Source organism: Mustela nigripes, chromosome 16 (assembly GCF_022355385.1).
Source record: "Mustela nigripes isolate SB6536 chromosome 16, MUSNIG.SB6536, whole genome shotgun sequence".
NCBI classification, from domain to species: domain Eukaryota; kingdom Metazoa; phylum Chordata; class Mammalia; order Carnivora; family Mustelidae; genus Mustela; species Mustela nigripes.
The window spans coordinates 15593225-15615088 of record NC_081572.1 but is presented as its reverse complement, the minus strand read 5'-3'; the positions used below and the strand labels follow the sequence as shown (position 1 = coordinate 15615088).

General features: G+C 38.6%; 1 protein-coding gene and 1 non-coding gene across 6 annotated transcripts in view; one reads left to right on the top strand and one right to left on the bottom strand.

Annotated features, from left to right (window-relative positions):
• TLK2 (tousled like kinase 2) overlaps positions 1-21864 on the top strand; it is a 112844-nt gene that overhangs the window by 16047 nt on the left and 74933 nt on the right. The gene's annotated exons all lie outside the window — the stretch shown is intronic.
• LOC132004676 (U6 spliceosomal RNA) lies at positions 7279-7380 on the bottom strand. The gene has a single exon (XR_009400620.1). It is a non-coding gene; the product is annotated as a U6 spliceosomal RNA (small nuclear RNA).

Here is a 21864-nt window from a genome sequence, read left to right as displayed (position 1 = left end):
GAAAGATCACGTAAGATACACTGTAAACAAACGACTTAAGAAATGTTCTGATAAAATATTATTAGAGAATAAGTCACAGAATGATGATACAGAACTACTTGGTTTTGAAGTTTAATAGAACTGCTTAGGGTCTAGGATAGAGGTTCTTTTTTGAAGAATTAATTACGATTAGGCGATATATTTAATTAATACAAAATTGAAAAGATTTCAGAAATACACCGTGAAACATCTCTTTGACCATGTCCATCTTGTCTCCCTCCCTGAAGACAGCTATTACTAGCAGTTTCTTTTATTTAATATGATATATGTGATACAAATCATATATATTTGATGTATATGTGTGTGTGTGTATACGCACACAAATACTTTGCTATATTAGCCCCCTCCATTTTTAAAAAACACAGTGACAAGTGTATTATATATAGTATTGTATGTTTTGCTTTTTGTGCTTAAAATCTTAGAAATTGTCTTACAGTAAGATATAGAGAGCTTCCTTGTCCTTTTTTCCTAAGGCTGCTTAATATTCCGTTGTGCTGCTGAACCATAATTTAACCAGTTTCCTGTTGATGGACACCTAAATGGAAAACAGGATTTTGTTGATAGAGCAGTGATGTAGTGAATAACCTTATGCATAATGACATTTGAACATGTTCATATGTGTTTACAGGATAACGTCCCTAGAAGTGGAATTGCTGGGTCAGAGGATATGAGCATTTGTAATTTTGGTAGTTATAAGCACATTACTCTCCACAGAGAAAAGGAATATATTTTTGTATCTATCCATCAGTCATCAATCCATGTATCAGTGAATGAAAACGTTGGTTTCTTAATGGTTAGTTATGATAAGGGAGTCCATGGACAGGTGTTAGGGTTCTTGATTCTCATAAAATGGTAGGTAAAATTTGTATATACTTATGGATGTATCATAGGTAAAATTTATGTGTATTTATGGGTGTATCTTTTTTGGGAGGTAGGAGTTTCCTGTGGTTTTCATACATACTTAAAAAGTTTTGTGACTCATGATAGGGTTAGAAAATACTATCTAGTAGTTAGTTACCTCCAATTAGAACACATAATTTGTCTTTTACAGAAAGTGTTTGAGCATGTGAGTAGTTATTAAGAGATGTTGTATGGGGAGGTTACTGTGCAGGAGACTTGCCTCTAATTCCCAACCTTTTATTATTCTTCTTCGCTTTACCCCCAGGGAGACCTTGTTTTAAAAGGTATTTTTTTTCCTTTTAAATTGAATTTATTAAGCAATACTTTGTTTCCTTAATTTTATTAATCAGTACTTTTGAAAAGTAAGAGTTTTACTGTAAGGATTTTAAGTTCATCTGTATGGAGTTGATAAAATTTTAGCTAATGTTGAGTCAATTTGACATTTCATTTATTTAATAGAGAGTATTTAGTAATGATTTTATTTATTTAACAGAGTGCACATGAGCATGAGGGGAGGGAGATGTGGATTCCCCCCGCCACCCCTAGTAAAGAGCCCCCCGATGCAGGTTGGTCCCAGGACCCTGAAATCATGACTTGAGCTGATGTCAGATGCTCAACTGATTGAGCCACCCAGGCGTCCCTCAGTTGGGCATTTTATTCTTTTATTTATTATTTTTTTATTTAATTAAATTTATTTATGAGAGAGGGAGAGACAGCGAACATAAGTAGGGAGAGGGAGAAGGAGGCTCCCCGCTAAGCAGTGAGCCCGACAAGGGACTCGATCCCAGAACCCTGGGATCATGACCTGAGCCGAAGGCAAACGCTTAACCAGCTGAGCCACCCAGGTGCCCCAGTTTGGCATTTTAAATAAACTGTAGGTAGACAGTTTAGAGACCCTATTGTTTAAGACTTACTGGGGAATCTAAGAAACAGTCCTCTACCAGCTAACTTCCAAGGCTCTTTTGAGTTCTGTGTGTATATGTGTCAATAATATATATTGTGTGGTTTATTTTTATTTTTAAAGATTTTATTTATTTATCTGACAGAGAAGGCACAAGAAGAGGGAGAGGAGTATGAGAAACAGGCTTCTTGTTCAGGGAGCCCAGTGCAGGGCTCCATCCCAGGGTTCTAGGATCATAACCTGAGCAGAAGGCAGACACTTAACCAACTGAGCCACCCAGGCGCACCTGTTCTGTGGCTTAGATGAGGACCCATATTAATTTCTGCTAAAGGACTATTACATATAAACTCTCAGCTATAACAGATTCTGTAGTGCTTTCATGGGTTGGGATAATGGAATTAATTGGTATATACATAGTATTGCAAGTCATAATTCTGTACATCCTAGAGAGAAAACAGCAGCTCCATATAATGAATTAGAAAGTTAATAAGAGATTTATGGGGCGCCTGGGTGGCTCAGTGGGTTAAGCCGCTGCCTTTGGCTCAGGTCATGATCTCAGGGTCCTGGGATTGAGTCCCACATTGGGCTCTCTGCTCAGCAGGGAGCCTGCTTCCCGCTCTCTCTCTCTCTCTCTCTCTCTGTCAGTCTCTCTACCTATCTGTGATCTCTCTCTGTCAAATAAATAAATAAAATCTTTAAAAAAAAAAAAAAGAAAGTTAAGAGATTTTATTTATTTTTAAGTAGGCTCCATGCCCAATGTAGAATTTATTTATGTATTTACTTTAATGTGGGCTCCATACCCAATAAGTAGGGCTAGAACTCATGACCCTGAGATCAAGAGTTGGATGCTTTACGAAGTGAGCCACCCATGTGCCCTGAGATATAATTTATTTAGAGATAGTTGATGGTGTTGTATAAAACTCTCTTTCTTAATACTGTATTGTTATTTGGTGGCTTATTTTGAAAGAGGATTTTTCTTGAGATGATTTGGAATATTTTATGTGGGGAAAAATGAGGTAAACATGTATTTCGTGCTGGATACTGGAGCAAAAATAAAAGAACTTAGCTGTTAATAGAATTCAGGAAAATTTTTAAAAATTGTGACATGTTCTGAAACAGAACTGGTGGAGCATTTGTTATACGGAATTATTTGTGGTAAATAACTTATTTTTATTTTTTAAAAAGATTAATTTATTTGGGAGAGAGCGGGGTAGGAGTGGGGGTGGGGAGCGGAGGAAGGGGAACAAGCAGACTCTGTGCTGAGAACGGATCTGGAGCAGCTCTGGGGGCTTGAGCCGGTGACCCTGAGATCCTGGCCTGAGCTGAAACCAGAGTCAAGTGCTCAACCGACTGAACCACTCAGATGTGTGGTAGATAACTTATTTTAACTAGTTCTCCAAAGTTTTATTTATTTCTGAAACAGAAGCTTAGGAGAAAATTCCTATTATGGTATATATTTGTAGAACTTTTTTTTATTTATTTAAGTAATTTCTGCACCCAGCATAGGGCTCAGACTCATAACCCCGAGATCGAGAGTCACACACTTTTCCAACTGAGCCAGCCAAGTGCTCCCTAGAACTTTTTATAGTGACATTTGCTGTAATGGGATTCTGCTTTTACTACCAAACCTTCGATTGCAGTGAGTTAGTTCCTTTTTTCCCTCCTCCTTCCTGCCTGCCTTCCTTTCTTTTTCTTAAACTTTTTATTTATTTGAGAGAGTGAGTGAATAAGAGAGAGAGCATGCGTGGAGGGAGAGGGAGAAGCTGACTCCCCTGCTGAGCAGGGAGCCCAACATGGGGCTGGATCCCAGGACCTTGAGATCATGACCAGAGCCTAAGGTAGATGTTTAGCCATCTGCCACCTACGTTCTCCTACACGTGCTCCTACAGTAATTTCTAAGATCTGGTCTATATGTTACTGATTTCAGATAGTCTTTCCGGTTATTTGAAGGTAGACTGTGATAAGTTAAATACCCCTAAAAAAAATAATGCAACAAAGAAGTAATAACTTATAATCCCTCAGTGGAGATAAAATTCAATATTTAAAGAAAAATACACATCAGTGTTAAGGAAGGTAGAAAGAGAAAAGAAATAAGATGTGACAAATAAGGAAAAAATGAGCAATATGGCAGATTTATATCCAAATATATTGATATAAAATAAACTGTTAATGGTCTAGCACTCCATTTAGACGGGAGTGTCAGGTTAGGTCAGTGTTATATGACCCATCTGTATGCTGTCTACAAGAAACTCACTTTATTTTTAACCTCTTTGTAATCGAAAGGATGGAAAAAGTTACTATATAAACACTGAGAAGGCTGGAGGGACTATATGTTAGATAAAGGAGATTTCAGAACAAGGGAAATATTACAAGGGATAAGAAGGTATATTTTAATTATGAGAAAAGGATCAGTTCATTGGGAAGACCCAGCAGTCCTGAACGTGTGTGCATCCAGTGATAGAGCAAAGGAAAAACTGATAGCTGAATGGAGCAATAGGCCAATCCATAATTGTGGTTGGAAATTGCAGTGGTCCCTTTCAGTAACTGATTGAACAAGCAGGCAGACCAATCAGCAAGGATATAAAAGAACTGGACACCACTATCAGTGGACTGTACCTAATTGACATTTATAGACTACTATGCCCACATTCTTTTCAACTGCACAAGTAACATTTATCAAAGTGGACTATATGCTGGACTATAAAATGTGTTTCAACAAATTTTATTTCATTTTACTTTAAGATTTTATTTATTTATTTGACAGACAGATCACGAGTAGGCAGAGAAGGCAGGCAGAGAGAGGCGGGGAGGAGGGCTCCTCACTGAGCAGAGAGCCCCATGGGGGCTCGATCCCAGGACCCTGAGATCATGACCTGAGCCGAAGACAGAGGCTTAACCCACTGAGTCATTCAGGCATCCCCCTTATTTTTGCTTGTTTGTTTCAACAAATTTTAAAGGATTTAACTTATAAGGAGTACTTTAACTACAACAGAATTAAATAATAAATCAAAAAGAAAAAGATATCTGGAAAATTGCTGAATATTTGAAAGTTAAATAACATACTTCTAAGTAAATGCAGATCAAAGAAGAATTCATAAGGGGGGGAAGAATTCACAAGGGAAATTAGAAAATGTTTTGAACTAAATGAAAATGAAAACAAATTTGAAAAACAAATTTTGATATTCAAAATTTGTGGGGTACAGCTAAAGCAGTGTTTTAGAGGGAAACTTAAAGCTTCAAAAGAAAGTTCTGGGGCATCTGCATGGCTCAGTTGGTTAAGCATCTTCTTTTGGCTCAGGTCATGATCGCAGGGTCCTGGGATTAAGGCCCACATTGGGCTCCCCGCTCAGCGAGGAGTCTGCTTCTCCCTCTGCCTGCCATCTCCCCACCCCTTCTCATGTGCGGCTCCTCTCTCTGTGTCAAATAAATAAAATCTTTTAAAAAAAGTCTAAAATCTATGACCCACGATTCTGCCTTTAGAAACTAGAAAAAGAGCAAACTAAGTAGAAGGAAAGAAAAAGCTGAAATGAAAGAGAAAGCAAATCTGAATAACCCTCTATTTATTTTTAAAGATTGGATTTGTAATTAAAAACCTTTCCACAGGGGTGCCTGGGTGGCTCAGTCGTTGAGCATCTGCCTTCAGCTCAGGTTATGATGCTGGTGTCCTGAGATCGAGCCCCACATCGGGCTCCAGCCCCACATTAGGCTCCCTGCTCAGCGGAATGCTTGCTTCTCCCTCTCCTACTTCAGCTGCTTGTGTTCCCTCTCTTACTGTCTCTCTCTCTCTCTCAAATAAATAGATAAAATGTTTAAACAAACAAACAAACAAAACCTTTCCACAAATTAAAGTCCAAACTCGCATGGCTTTATTAGTAAATTCTGTCAAACGTTTAAGGAAGAAATAGTAAAAACATTTTCACAAATTATAGAAAGTTTATGAGGACAGCATTATCTTGATACCAAACCAGGCAAAAAAAGACATGAGGAGGGTGCCTGGGTGGCTCAGTGGGTTAAGCTTCTGCGTTGAGCTCAGGTCATGGTCTCAGGGTCCTGGGATTGAGTCCCACATTGGGTTCTCTTTCTCAGTGGGAAGCCTACGCCCCCCTCCCCCGCCTGCCTCTCTGCCTACTTGTGATCTCTCTATCTCTCTGTCAAATAAATAAATAATATTTTTTTAAAGAGACACTAGGAAAAAATAAAAGTATGGCTCAATATCCCTCATGACTATATACTCAAATTCACTAAAAAGTATTAGCAAATTGAATCTGCAGACACACACATACATACACACACATGTATAAAGGATAATACATCATGACTAATTTGTTTAATCCCAATTGCAAAGGTTGATTTAACGTTAAAGGCAGAGTAATTCACCATATTAATAAAATAAAGCAGAAAAGCCAAATGACCTTGTAACAGATCCATGAAAAGCATTTATTATTATTATTTTTTTAAGATTTAATTTATGTATTTGACAGAGAGAGATCACAAGTAGGCAGAGAGGCAGGCAGTGTGGGTGGGTGGGTGGTGGTGCAGGCTCCCTGCTGAGCAGAGTGCCCGATGCAGGGCTCAATTCTAAAACCCTGAGACCATGACCTGAGCTAAAGGCAGAGGCTTAACCCACTGAGCCACCAGGTGGTGCCGTGAAAAGCATTTAAACAGAGTTTACTGATTTGTGATAAAAGCTGTCAGCTAACTAGGAATAGAAGGGAACTTCCTTAATCTGATAAAAGGCATCTGCGAAGAACCTAGGGTGAACCTCTTGCTTCATGGTAAAGATTGGATGCTTTCAGTCTAATGTCCAGAACAAGTCAAGAGTATTTATTTCACAACTGCTGTTTAACCTGTTCTGAAGATCCAAACTGAAGTATTAAGGCAGATAAAAGGAAAAGCTCACAGATTGGGAAGGAAAAGTAAACCTATGTTTATTTTTTTGTTGTCTTATAAATGACATGATTGCACATGTAGGAATTTCTACTTCTTTTAAAACACTGTTTTAGCTGCATCCCACAAATTTTGATTAAAAAAGCTACCAGAGTTTAAGATTAGCTAGGCTAGAAGATCAATATATGAAAGTCCATTGTATTTCTGTATACTAGCAATGCACAGTTGGCAGTTGAAATTTGAAAAGCAATACCATTCATAGTAGCATCAAGTAATACAAATATAAAAACATTCCCCAAGAACAGAAGAGTGAGAATATTTGTTAAAATTCCTTGTGTTTTTCCCCCACTTGAATTTATTTAAAAATTTTTCAAATTTAAATTCAGTTAATTACCATATACTGTATTATTTATTTGTTTCAGGGGTACAGTCTGTGATTCATCAGTCTTATATGATAGCCAGGGCTCTTTACAACACATACCCTCCCTGATGTCCATCACCCAGTTACCTCATCTCTCTACCCTCCTCCCCTCCAGCAACCCTCAGTTTTTAAAAATATGGAACACTTCATGAATTTGTGTGTCATCTTTATGTGGGGCCGTGCCAGTCTTCTCTGTATCGTTCCAATTTTAGCATATGTGCTGCCGAAGCGCTAAAATTCCTTGTAATAGAAGTTACCTTGTATTCTTATTTCATTGATGAGGGCCTTGAAGTACAAAGGATTATAGAACGATCCTTTGCTTAAGTGATCTTTACACCTTCTGTGCGGCTCAAACTCAGAACCCCAAGATCAGGAGTCACATGCCTCACTCACTGAGCCAGCCAGGGCCCCTGGGTTAGCATTTCTTTTCTTTTCTTTTTTAAAATTTTATTTTTATTTATTTGACACAGAGAGATCACAAGTAGGCCGAGGGGCAGACAGAGCGGGGGAAGCAGGCTTCCCACTGAGCAGAGAGCCTGATGCGGGGCTCTATCCCAGGACCCCAAGATCATGACTTGAGCCAAAGGCTTAACCCACTGAGCCACCCAGGCGCCTCTGGTTTAGCATTTCTTTATTTTTTTCTTTCTTTCTTTTTTTTTTTTTTTATGATTTTATTTATTTATTTATTTGTCAGAGAGAGAGAGAGAGAATGCGCACAAGCAGGCAGAGGCCAAGAGAAGAGAAGCGGGCTCCCTGCTGAGCAAGGAGCCTGATGCTGGACTTGATCCCAGGACCCTGGGATCATGACCTGAGCAGAAGGCAGAGGCATAACCCACTGAGCCACCCAGGCGTCCTTGGTTTAGCATTTCTAAATTAAACTCTACATCCAAAGTGGGGCTTGAACTCATGACCCCGAGATAAAGAATCATATGCTCTACCAACTGAGCCAGCCAGGTACCCTGCATTTTTAATTTAGGTAAATGGTTCAAACTCTTTACCTTTTGGTTTTATCTGATACACTGCAACTTGTTGAATAATCTGACCTTTTTGTGGGACAAACCATTTTACTGTAATATAGGCTTGACAGTCTAAAGGGTGATGAAACCGGTTGGCTTGGTCTCTTGAACTGTTGGTGGGAAAGCTAATTGGTGTAGCCATTGTGGAAAAGAGTATGGAGGTTCATCAAAAAATTAAAAATAGAACTACCTGGTGATCCAGGAATCGCACCGCTGGTTATTTATCTGAAAAATACAAAAACAGTAATTCAGAGGGATACATGCACCCCTGTGTTTATTGCAACATTATTTACAATAGCCAAACTATGGAAGCGCCCCAAGTGTCCATCAGTAGACAAATGCATGAGGAAGATGTGATGTCTAGATGTAATGGAATTCAGACATAAAAAAGAATGAAATCTTGCCATTTGCAGCAGCGTAGGTGGAGTTAGAGAATATAATGCTGAGTGAGTTAAGTCAGAGAAAGACAAATACCACATCATTTCACTCATGTGGAATTTAGGAAACAGAACAAATCAGCCAAGGGAAAAAAGAGAGAGAGACAAACCAAGAAACAGATTCTTAACTGGAGAACAAACTGATGGTTATCAGAGGGGAGGGTGGGTGAGGAGGTGGGGGAAATAGAAGATAGAGATTAAAGAGTAGACTTATCATGGGGCGCTTGGGTGGCTTGGTGGGTTAAAGCCTCTGCCTTCGGCTTGGGTCATCATCTCAGGGTCCTGGATGGAGCCCTGCATTGGGCGCTCTGCTCAGCAGGGAGCCTGCTTCCTCCTCTCTCTCTGCCTGCCTCTCTGCCTACTTGTGATCTCTTGTCAACAACAACAAAAAATCTTAAAAAAAAAAAAAAGTAGGCTTATCATGATTTTAAAAAGGAGGGGGGCACCTTTGATTGTCCTTCTAGTCATGAGTCCTTTTTACAGAGCTATTGGATAAACATTAAGTTGGGCAAAACTGATAGCAGTGTGGGGAAAAAAAAACAACTGGATGGTTTTGTTGGTTAAAGTTTCCTGTTTAAGATGGACCTTGAATATCCTCCTGTACTCCCAGAAAGGGGGAAAGCGGCTAATCTTCATTGAGCACCACCTAATTTCAGGCATTGTTTTCCTCCCTCCCCAATATATGGTATTATTTTATTTAATCCTTGCACTATCTTTTTTATCACGGTTGAGAAGATCAGAGCTCATATATCATGTAGCTTAAGTGATTTGCCTAGTTTAATACACTGGCTCAGTGATTCAGTCCTATACCTGTCTGATTTTAAACCTTTGGTACCAGCTATTCTCAGTAATTTTTCTATTGGTCATACTACTGGCCCCTCCCATTCTTTCCATTCAGGAAATGCAAGTGAGTGAGATTAATTTTTACAGTGCTAACTTTGAATCTTTTCCTTACTTTAACAGTAAATCGCTTAGGAAAAAAATGTCAGGGATATAATTTGTGATACTCCTCACAGCTGTTACGTAGACATTAGTTTTTTTTGGTGTTGTGTTTTAAGTAAGCTCCACACTCAGTGTGGAGCCTAATAGGGAACTCCAATGCATGACCCTGAGATGGAGATCTGAGCTGAGACCAAGAGTTGGACGCTTAACCACCTGAGCCATCCAGATGCCCCAAGACACCAGTTTTAAAGTAGCTTTGATAGACTTTAATCCAAGTCATTGTCTATATTTTTTACTTGCTGTGCTTAACTCCGAGCCATGAGCCATCATGTGCCTTAGGAAATAATGTGGTTTAGGGGTATAAGTAACAGTGCCCTAGCTAAGAGTATTTACATGGGTTATACCAAGTGTACCTACCATCTTGATGATAGGTTTGTAGTGTAATTTTTGGAATTGAAATTGGAGGGTGAGCAAATGAGATTGCCATGCCTTAGTGGAAAATCTCTGAACTACCTTTTCCCAGATCAGGTAGGTAGACACTGCAAACAGCTAAGATGTGTATGTAGGAGGTAGAGTCATGGATTGCATAAACTTTAAAATGACTGTGTTAAATTCTAGCTTTTGAAGGGTCAGAGAAGGCATTAGGGTTGTCTGCCTGGCTTTTTTTTTTTTTTTTTTGTCTGCCTGGCGTGCCACAATCAATATAACAATATATTGGGCTCTGCAATAGAAATTTGTTATATTTCCCTATAGGAGATGGCAATAGGTGTGTTCCTTACGGATTAATGATCTCTTCAAAACAGTAAAAGCCAGGAACTTAAACTTAACTGATCCTTGAACAGGGATATGTACTTCTTCGATATCTGAAATCTGGATTATATATAGTGATCTTTATATTTATGTTCGTAAGACCATTTCTTTTCTGTTGTCTTTACTGTGAATGTGCCCCCAGGATTTTCTACAGAACTTCTCCTTTCTGTCTGTAAATACTGGATTTGTAGTTATTATTTTTTAATTTTTTAAAGATTTTATTTATTTATTTGAGAGAGAGAGAGCACAAGCAGGGCAGAGGGAGAGGGAAAGGCAGACTCCCTGCTGCACAGGGAGCCCAGTGTGGGACTTGATCCCAGAACCCTCGGCCGAAGGCAGATGCTTCACCAACTGAGCCACCGAGGTGCCCCTGAACTTGTAGTTTTTAATGTGTAAAGTTCTAAGCATAAGGAGAAAGGCTGAAGCTAAATTGCAAGCTTTACAGTGAAATACATAGTAGTCCATATGGTTGTTGCTTCTACACATGTTGAAGCCAAACTCCTTTCCCTTGCATTTAGTTTTTTAATGATTAATTTTTAGTTACTTTTTTTTTTTTTTTTTTTTTGACAGACAGCACAAGTAGGCAGAGAGTCAGGCAGAGAGAGATGGGGAAGCAGGCTCCCCGACAAGCAGAGAGTCCGACGTGGGGCTCGATCCCAGGACCCTGGGACCACAACCTGAGCCGAAGGCAGAGGCTCCAACCCACTGAGCCACCCAGGCACCCCTAATTTTTAGTTACTTAAGGAATGCATGTGTACTTCTGTAATAATGAGAACTGTAATTGCTCTGAGAAGTTCGAGGTGTATCTATCTAGATTTTTTAAATATTGTACTTATCCACTTGCATACATATCTATGCATAGAAAACACATTACTGATTTTGGTGTGTAATTTTTATAGAAATTGAATCATACTGTTATTGTTCTTCAACTTGTTTTTCATGCAACAGGTGATTTTGAGATTACCATTTAGGTGTGGCTGCATGTTCTTTAAACAGTCATCCTATAAACACATCTGTTAAGATAGTGTTTTGTCTCTTATTTAAAGAAATATGAGGGGGTGTGCCCAGGGACTCTTGATCTTAGGGTCATGAGTTCAATGCCCACACTGGGCATGGAACCTACGGGGGTTAAAAAAAAGGTGCCTGGGTGGCTCAGTGGGTTCAGTGTCTAGTGATGGTTTCTGCTCAGGTCAGATCATGATCTCACAGTCGTTAGATTGAAGAGTCTGCTTGAAGAGTCTCTCTTCCTCTGCACCTTCTTGCCTGTGCTCTCTCTCTGGAATAAATAAATCTCTTTAAAAATTAAAAAATATGTGAAATGATATAAAGGATTTGAAAATTAGAGGGAGAAAACCTAATCCTTTCAGTTGATGATCGCGAAGCTCCAGAGGGCACGGTTATTACGTATTCTGTCCATCATAGTCGCTTTCTTCTCATGGTTTTAAGTACTTTTGTATCTAGCAGAATTGCACTGGATCTTTTTTTTTTTTTTAAGATTTTATTTATTTATTTGACAGAAATCACAGGTAGGCAGAGAGACAGGCAGAGGGTGGGGGAAGCAGGCTCCCTGCTGAGCAGAGAGCCCCCATGTGGGGCTTGATCCCAGGACCCTGAGATCATAACCTGAGCCAAAGACAGAGTCCTAATCCACTGAGACACCCAGGCACCCTGGATTTTTTTTCTTTACAGCTTTATTGAGATATAGTTCACGCAACATACACTTCATCAACTAAAGTGTACAATTCAGTGGCTTATTGCATTTACAAAATTGTGCAACCATTACCACGATCAATTTGGGGATATTTTATCACCTCAAAGAGAAACATTTACACCTTAAATGTCACGCTCAAAACTCCCATTCCTCTCAGCTCTTGTCAACCAGTCCACTTTTTGTCTCTATAGATTTGCATATTCTGAACATTTCACGTAAATGGAATTACACAGTATGTGGCCTTTTGTGAGTGGCTTCTTTCTTTTAGCATCATTTTCTGTTTTCAAGATTCATTTTGTTATAGCATGTAATCAGTACTTTGTCTTTTCATTGCCGAATAATACTTCACTGTGGGTGTGGATTGCCGTATATTTTTTTTACCCATTCCTTTTTTTTTTAATTTTTATTTTTTTAAAGATTTTATCTATTTGACAGAGAGATCACAAGGAGACAGAGAGGCAAGCAGAGAGAGGGGGAAGCAGGTGAGTCTTGATCCCAGGACCCTGAGATCATGACTTGAGCCGAAGGCAGAGGCTTAACCTGCTGAGCCACTCAGGTGCCCCTTTTTTACCCATTCTTAAGTTTGATTGTTTTTTTTTTCCCCCCCATTTTTTGGCTATTATGAATAATGGTGCTGTAAATATTCATGTTTGTATTTCTGGGTGCACATATGTTTTTATTTCTCTTGGCTATATTCCTAGGGGTGGAATTGCTGGATCTTTTGGTGAAGAGGTACTCTGTTAAAGACTGGAGCATGTAAAAACCTAAGAATCTTTCTTTTCAGTCATTAGTTTAACCAGTTTAGGAGCTGCCAGACTTTGCCAGTGTGGCTGCAACATTTTCTATCCCACCAGCCGTGCATGAGAGATGAACTTTCTCCATATTCTTGCTAACATGTTGTTATGTTTTTTTTTTCTTTTTGTTATATGCATCAGATCTGGAGTGAATTATGTAGACTTTTATAAGCAGGTTTCCAGGTTTCTGCTCAGATAATTAAAGGAGTTCTTGTTTTTCTTATTGTTGAGCTTCCTAGTTTTCTGGAAATGGATATTATTAAATTATATGGTTAGGATTTGGCAGGACTAAAATATTACTAAAATCATTAATATTAACTAATTAATAATTCTTGACACTGTATTGTAATATTTTTGTTTCCTTACTACAACACAATTATTGGGATGCCTGGGTGGCTCAGTTGGTTAAGCCGCTGCCTTCGGCTCAGGTCATGATCCCAGCGTCCTGGGATCGAGTCCCACATTGGGCTCCTTGCTCCACAGGGAGCCTGCTTCTCCCTCTGACTCTACCTGCCACTCTCTTTGCCTGTGCTCGCTCTCGCTCCCTCTCTCTCTAACAAATAAATAAATAAAATCTTTAAAAAATAAAATAAAATAAAACACAATTATTTAAAATAACTTCATTTATTTATTTATTTATTTTTGGTTAAAGGCTGCTGTTGTTGTTTGGACCAGGTATATTCACTATAGATGTCAGTTAATCTGATTTTTTGTTTGAGAGGTGTTGTTGTTTTTTTTTTAATTAAGTTTCTAATTCCACAATATAGTTAATGTACAGTGTTCTATTAATTTCAGGTGTACAGTTAGTGATTCATTAGTTCTATATATTACTCAGTGCTCATCGTAAGTATACACTTAATGAAGATGTTTTATGAGGTGTAATTGACATACAACATTATATTAGTTTCAGATACACAATAGAATCACCCTGCTTTGGTCATAATTGAATGGAAGTAAAAAATGAACTTCATTATACTTATGCCACTCAAGTATGTTTGCTACAGTTATTATTAGAGTTAAGGCAGTTGATTCAATTGAGCAGTTTTTCTGGTTTTCTAGATTAGATAGCTTCACTTAGAATCAAGACTGATTATTACAGTAAAAAAACTACCTCAGTTACTTTGGCTTATAGTTATAAAAGTTGTATTGGAATAGATTGAAATGATGCCACCAGTTTTTAAATAAATTGATTTTGTTCTTTAAAAATAATTTTCTTGAGAGTGTTGCTGAAGATGATTTTGTAAGTTAAAAGGGTACAGTGCTCCCTGCTAAAGTGGGAACGTTCTGGAAGTAATGGGGTTCTTTCAGTTGCTGAGTATGTTTATTCTGATTAAGCATTCTAAAACTGGGGAGATAACCACATCAATGTTCATGACCCACTGTTAGGTGGACCTGAGCTAAGATTCCACTGACCAGCTGACATCTGTAAGCCCCTTTTCCAACTGGTGGACCACAGTGATGATTTGGGTCTTCTGGAATTAGTGCCTGTTCAGAGCGAGAGCCAGTGTCTAGTAATCCTCAAGGAGTCTTTGATTATTTCATTTTCCCCCATGCATAGTCTCCTTGGTAAAAGGCAGTGGTAGTCCTTTTGGGAAAAGCTTGCAGGGAGAAAGATTAATGGTGTAAATTTTTGGTGGTATAATAGGATCCTTCCTCAAGGAGACCCCTTCATTCACTGATTCTGGGTCTATAAAGTGACGCAAACTTTGGGATTGATTGAGGGCCCCTGGCTCTGTGTTTTTTAATGATTGAAGTTATGCTCTTGTTCACTTGACTTAGACTCTTCTGCTTATACAGATCAGGTAAGAATTTAGTATACTTTCCATCCATTTAACTGATGGGAACACTGACCAACTAGCCAGTGCCCAAGGTCTCTGGGAGTCTGACTCTTCTCATTGCTGCCTTCTATGGTGTGAAAAGGTGGTGTTACTAATGACTAAAAAAAAAAAAAAAGTATGGAGACCCTTAGTTTTAATTTTTAAAAAATTTTTTTTTCCAAGTTTCTATTTAAATTCAAGTTAGTTAAAGTATAGTGTGGTATTGGTTTCAGGAGTAGAACTTAGCAATTTGTCACTTACATCTAATACCCAGTGCTCATTCAAACAAGTAAACTCCTTAATACCCATCACCCATTTAGCGCATCCCCCACCCCACCCCCATCATCCTCCATTCACCCTCTGCTTGTTCTTTGTGGTTAAGAGTCTCTTGTTGGGAGCAAGAAAGAATGTCTAATGAAAAAAAGACAGTCTCTTCAACAAATGGTGTCAGGAAAATTGGACAGCCACATTCAGAAAAATGAAACTGGACCATTTCCTTAACACCACACACAAAAATATACTCAAAATGGATGAAAGACCTTAATGTGAGACAGGAATCCATCAAAATCCTAGAAGAGAACATAGGCAGCAACCTCTTCGACCTCAGCCGCAGCAACTGCTTCCTAGAACATTGCCAAAGGTAAGGGAAGCAAGGGCAAAAATGAACTATTGGGACTTCAAGATCAAAAGCTTTTGTACAAAAAAGGAAACAGTCGACAAAACCAAAAGACAGCTGACAGAATGAGAGAAGATATTCACAAATGACATATCTGATAAAGGGCCAGTATCCAAAATCTATAAAGAACTTATCAGACTCAACACCCAAAGAGCAAGTAATCCAGTCAAAGAAATGGGCAGAAGACGTGAACAGACATTTCTGCAAAGAAGACATCCAAATGGCCAACAGACATATGAAAAAGTGCTCAACATCACTGGTATTAGGGAAATATAAATCAAAACCACATTGAGATACCACCTCACACCAGTCAGAATGGCTAAAATTAGCATGTCAGGAAACAACAGATGTTGGCAGGGATATGGAGAAAGAGGAACCCTCCTACACTGCTGGTGGGAATGCAAGCTGGTACAGCCACTCTGGAAAACAGTATGGAGGTTCCTCAAAAAGTTGAAAATAGAGCTGCCCTACGACCCAGCAATCTCACTACTGGGTATTGACCCTAAAGATAACAAATGTAGTGATCCAAAGGGGCACATGCACCCGAATGTTTATTGCAGCAGTGTGGAAACTATGGAAAGAACCTAGATGTCCATCAACAGATGAGTGGATAAAGAAGATGTGATATATATATAAATATATATACATCATATATGTATAGGAAGCTGCTAACAAGTGATGGAGCAAATGAGTCGTACTACTTTATCCCTCCCTGGGGGGCTACAGAGCAGACCATGGGCTGCTCAGGGGACATGGAATGGAGTAGGGGTGAAGCCTGTTGCTTGGGCAAGGGAGGGAAGGCAGGGAGGGGGTGGGGAGAGGAAGAAGCGAGAGGTTCTGGGTGAGGGAGGAGAGGGCAATGTGTGGAAAGGGAGTTAGTGAGAGCTGTGGAGAGAGATGGGAGATGCAGAGGGCAGAGAAATCGAGGGGAGCGGTGAACATGTATATATGTATGTATATGTATATGTGGGGGGGGAATACTATGCAGCTATCAAAAACCCAAAATCTTGCCATTTGCGACGATGTGGATGGAACTAGAGGGTATTATGCTGAGTGAAATAAGTCAATCAGAGAAAGACAATTATCATATGATCTCTCTGATATAAGGAATTTGAGAGGCAGGGCGGAGGGTTGTAGGGGATAGGGAGGGGGAAAAAATGAAACAAGATGGGATCAGGTGGGAGACAAACCATAAGAGACTCTTAATCTCATGAAACAAACTGAGGGTTGCTGGGGGCTGGAGGGGTAGGGATAGGGTGGCTGGATTATGGACATTGGGGAGGGTATGTGCTATGGTGAGTGCTTTGAAATGTGTAAGCCTGAAGTTTCACAGACCTGTACCCCTGGGGCAAATAATACATTTTATGTTAATTTAAAAAGAGAGTCTCTTGTGGGGACCCCCAGGTGGCTCAGTCAGTTAAGCATCTGCCTTCAGCTCAGGTCATGATCCTGGGGTCCTGGGATTGAGCCCCACATCTGGCTCCCTTCTCAGTGGGGAATCTGCTTCTCCCGTTTTCTTCTGCTCAGGTCTCATGGTTGCCTCCCTCTCTGTTACTATTTTTCTTTCCCTTCTCCTGTGTTCATCTGTTTTGTTTCTTAAATTCCACATGAGTGAAATCATACGGTATTTGTCTTTCTCTGATTTACTTCACTTAGGATAATACATAATACACTCTGGTTCCATCTACATAGTTGCAAATAGCAAGATTTTGTGTTTTTTTGAGGGCTGAGTAGTATTCGTGTGTGTGTGTGTGTGTGTACACGTGTACGTGTGTATACACACACCACATCATCTTTATCCATTCATCAGTTGGTGGACACTTGGGTTCTTCCCATAGTTTGGCAGTTGTTGATAATGCTGTTATAAACATTGGGGTGCATGTATCCCTTTGAATCTGTATTTTTGTATCCTTTGGGTAAATACCTAGTAGTGCAACTGCTAGGTGATAGGGTAGCTCTATTTCTGACTTTTTGAGGAACCTCCATACTGTTTTCCAGAGTGGCTGCACCATTTTGCATTCCCACTAACAGTGCAAGAAGGTTCCCCTTTGGTTACCCTTAGTTTTAATTTCCATTAGGTATATAGCCTTTAATGGAGTTTCTTCACCACCTCAGGCAGTTTGACCCTGTCATCAGCTGTGTTCCTCAAGTTTAACTTTTGTCTGCTGTTCTCAATTCCTAATTCCTTTTAAGATGCCAATTTAGTCCAAGAAGGAAATGAAACCTTTAAAAACTCAACAAATGTTGACATTTTAAACTTTTACTGGAGGGAAGAGATTAACCTTTGGTCCCACTTCTACAAGTTTTTCTTAGTTTATATGGGCTTTACTCATGACTTAAAAGCTGATTGTCAACATTTGTATCTTAACCTCAATTTTCACGGTTTTATAACTTAAAAACAAAGTTTTGTTTTTTGTTTTTTGTTTTTTTTAGGCTTGTAATTGAAGTACTTTTTAAAACCCCCCCCAAAAGTACATTTTAAGTTATTAGAAATGTGTTTTATTTTGTTTTCGGAAACTATACTTTTTTTAAAACAAGAAAATTGACTTGTCTGTTTTTTAAACTGTCCATTTGTTTTTTAATTATGAAAAAATGACTAATAGCAAGAGACAGCAAATTGTGGCATAGAAAATGGGGCTTTCACTATTTCGCTTATTACCATACATTGTTTTTAAAAAAAAAAAAAAGCTTCTCTTTGAGCTTGAGATGACTCTTTGAATGGACAGTTTCCCCTCCCCACTGACTGGATGTTAGTAAGTGTTCTTCTAAACAGCTATTGTATATCAAATCTCAAGTGACAGACTATCTTACTTAGAAAATAAGTGAAAAATACAGTGTAGTTATTAAACTTACCTAACATGGACAAAGATGTACTACTTAACATATAAGAGTATGAATTTACCATTAGAATTTAAGGTTTCAGAAAAATTTAAAAATACAAGAAGAAATAAATATACTCCAAAACACAACACTAGGAATTAATCCAGATTTGGAAAATTGGGAAACAACAGGAAAAATTGAGGGAGTAAATTGGATATAACGAAAGATACGTACGAAGTAAGGACCTTCAAAGTGAAAAAACTGGAAATGGATGTGTTACATCCTCTTAATATGAAAGTCTCAGCAGAGTAAATAATTTCACTCAAAGTAGGAATTCATGTTGACAAAATAAGATGTAAAAGTCAGGATAGATTCCTCTAACCAAGGAAGAATCAAAATTATAAAATGATCTTTTCCTCCCTATTCTATTCTTTGAAGTAGGGCAAAAATCCACTCCCTAGTTACTGGTTTTCTATTCTAATCTTTCAAAGAATAGTTAGTTTTCATGTTAAATAATACAATAGAAATAATGAACTCCAGTAACAAAATGTAACAAATACGAGGAATTAAAAGTATAGTCTAATCTCATTTATGAATATATAGATGTTTAAATTCAAGTAAAAATACTAGCACGTGGCTAGGAGATAATTCTTTTTTTTTTTTTTTTTTGTATATTTCAGGTAGTTTATCCTAAAAATGCCAGACAAGTTCATTTTTTTTTTTAAGACTTTATTTATTTGACAGAGATCACAAGTAGGCAGAGAGGCAGGCAGAGAGAGGAGGAAGCAGGCTCCCCACTGAGCAGAGAGCCAGATGCAGGGCTTGTTCCCAGGACCCCTAGACCATGACCTGAGCTGAAGGCAGAGGCTTTAACCCACTGAGCCACCCAGGTATCCCTGGAGATTTTTTTTTTAAGATTTTATTTATTTATTTGAGAGAGGGAGCATGAGTAGGGGGAGGAACAGGGAGAAGCACACTCCCCCGCTGAGCAGGGAGCCCAGTACAGGGCTGGATGTCAGAACCCTGGGACCATGTCCTGAGCAGACGGTAGATACTTAACCAGCTAAGCCACCCAGGTGCCCCAGAGGGATTGGGCTTTTTTTACTTGGCAGAGTTTCCTTGAAGTCCATCCACGTTGTGTGTATAAATAGTTCATTCCTTTGTATTGCTGTGTAGTATTCCATGGTGTGCCTGTACCACAGTTTGTTTAACCATTCAACCATTGAAGGACCTTTGTTTTCTTTGCAGGTTTTGGCTGTTAGGATTTTGTAAGTTCTTTATAGATTTTGGTTACTAACCCTTTATCGGATATGTCATTTGCAAATATCTTCTCCCCTTCTGCCCATTTATTAACTGGATTATTTATTTTTGGGGTGTTGAGTTTGATAAGTTCTTGACAGATTTTGAGGTTTTGGCTGTTATGAATAAAATCATTGTGAACATTTTGTGTACAGTCTTTTACATGAACATTATTTCTCTGGAACAAGTGTCCAGTAGTATACAGTTCCTGGGATATAGTATGTGCTCAGTACATTTTTAGCTTTAAAAGAAACTGCCAAACTATTTTCCAGTTGGCTGTACCTTTTTTCCATTCTCACCATCAATGTATGAGTGATTCAGTTTTTCTAAGTACTTAGCAGCATTTAGTCTTGTTACTATATTTTATTTTAGTATTCTGATAGGTGTATAAAGGAAATTTAATTGTGGTTTGGATTTGTATTTCCCTGGTGGCTAATGATGTTGAACATCTTTCTCATGCTTATTAGCCTATCTTTATATGTTTGTCAGTGAAATGGCTGTTCATGTCTTTTGTCGGTTTTCTAATTGGATTAAAAATTAATTGAGTTTTGAGTTTTTTATATAGTCTAGTTTTAAGCCCTTTGCCTGATATGTGGTCAGGAAATATTTTCTTTTAGTCTGTGATTTTTCTCTTTGTCCTACAAGGTCTTTTACTGAGTAAAGGTTTTTAATTTTGAGTAGGCTCCATTTATTAACTTTTCCTTTTATAGATCAAGGTTTTAGTGCAAGTCAAAGACCTCTTCACCTAGTCCTGTATTTTGAAGGTTTTCTCCCATTTTTCCCCCTAAACATTTTATGATTTTGTTTTACATTTAAGTTCTTTTTCTTTTTAAGATTTTATTTATTTATCTGAGTAAGTGGGGGGGGGCACCCTAGCGCACCCGCACATAAGTGGGGGAGGGGCAGAGGACAAGGGAGAAGCAGGCTCCCTGCTGAGCAGGACTCAAACCCAGGGCCCTGGGATCCTGACCTGAGCTGAAGGCAGATGCTTAACTGACTAAGCCACTTTCATGCTCCTACATTTAAGTTCTTGATTCCATTTGAGTGAATTTTTTAAATAAGTTATGAGGTTGGTTTTTTTTTTTTAAGATTTTATTTATTTATTTGACAGAAAGAGATCACAAGTAGGCAGGGAGGTAGGCAGAGAGAGAGAAACAGGCTCCCTGCTGAGCAGGGACTCCATCCCAGAACCCTGGGAACATGACTTGAGCCGAAGGTAGAGGCTTTAACATACTGAGCCACCCAGGCGCCCTGTAACTTACAAGGTTTAAGTTGAAGTTCATATTTTTGTCTGTGGATGTCTCATTGCTCCAGCACTAATTTGCTGAAAAGTTTATCAAATTGTTTTTGTGCTTTTCTCAAAAATTTGTTGAGCGTATTTGTGTGGGTCTGTTTTTATCAGTTTTGAGAATTAAATGTGCTAATATAGAATACCCAGCCTGTACAAATACTATGTGGGTGTTAAGTATTATTAATGGCAAATAAGTAATAACTCTTAAAAAAGCACTTGGATGAACTCAGTAACCATCTTAACTTTCTAATTTAAAAAATACAGTTTTTTAAAAAAGATTATTTATTAGTGAGAACATGAGAATACATGCCCGTGAGCTGGGGGAGGGGCAGAGAGAGAGAGAATCTCATGCAGGCTCTGTACTCGATCCCACAGCCCGGAAATCACGAGCTGGGCCAAAACCAAGAGTCAGACACTTAACCAACTGAGCCACCCACGCGCCCCAGTACAGTTTTTAAAAAGTTTTAATTGTGGTAAAATGCATCTTAATATTTACCATTTTACATTCTAACTAACAGTGCACAAAGGTTCCAATTCGTCCACATCCTTGCTAGCACTCATTACTTTCTGGTTTTTTGTATAATAACCATCCTAATGGGTGCAAGATGGTATGGTATTTCATTGTAATTTTGATTTGTATTTCCTTAATGACTAGTGATGTTGCATCTCCTCATGTGCTTGTTGCCCTTTTGTGTATCTTTGGAGAAGTGTCTATTTGAGTTCTTTGTCTTTTTTTTTTTTTTTTTAAATTAAAAAAAAATTTTTTTTATTTTTAGGTAAATTCTATCCCCAACATGGGGCTAGAACTCATGACCCTAGGATCAAGAATAGCAAGCTCTGCCAGCTGAGCTAGCAGGTGCCCCTGCCCAGTTTTTAATCAGATTGTTTGCTGTGTTCTTACTGATTTATAGGAATTCTTTGTATAATATATTCTGGATATTAACCCCTTATCACAGGATATATGATTTGCAAATACTTTCTCCCATTCTGTGGGTTGCCTCTTTACTCTGTTGATCATGTTCCTTGATGCACAGAGATTTTTAATTTTTGGTGTAGTTTAATTTGTCTGTTTTTCATTGTTGCCTGTGCTGCTGGGGGTCCTC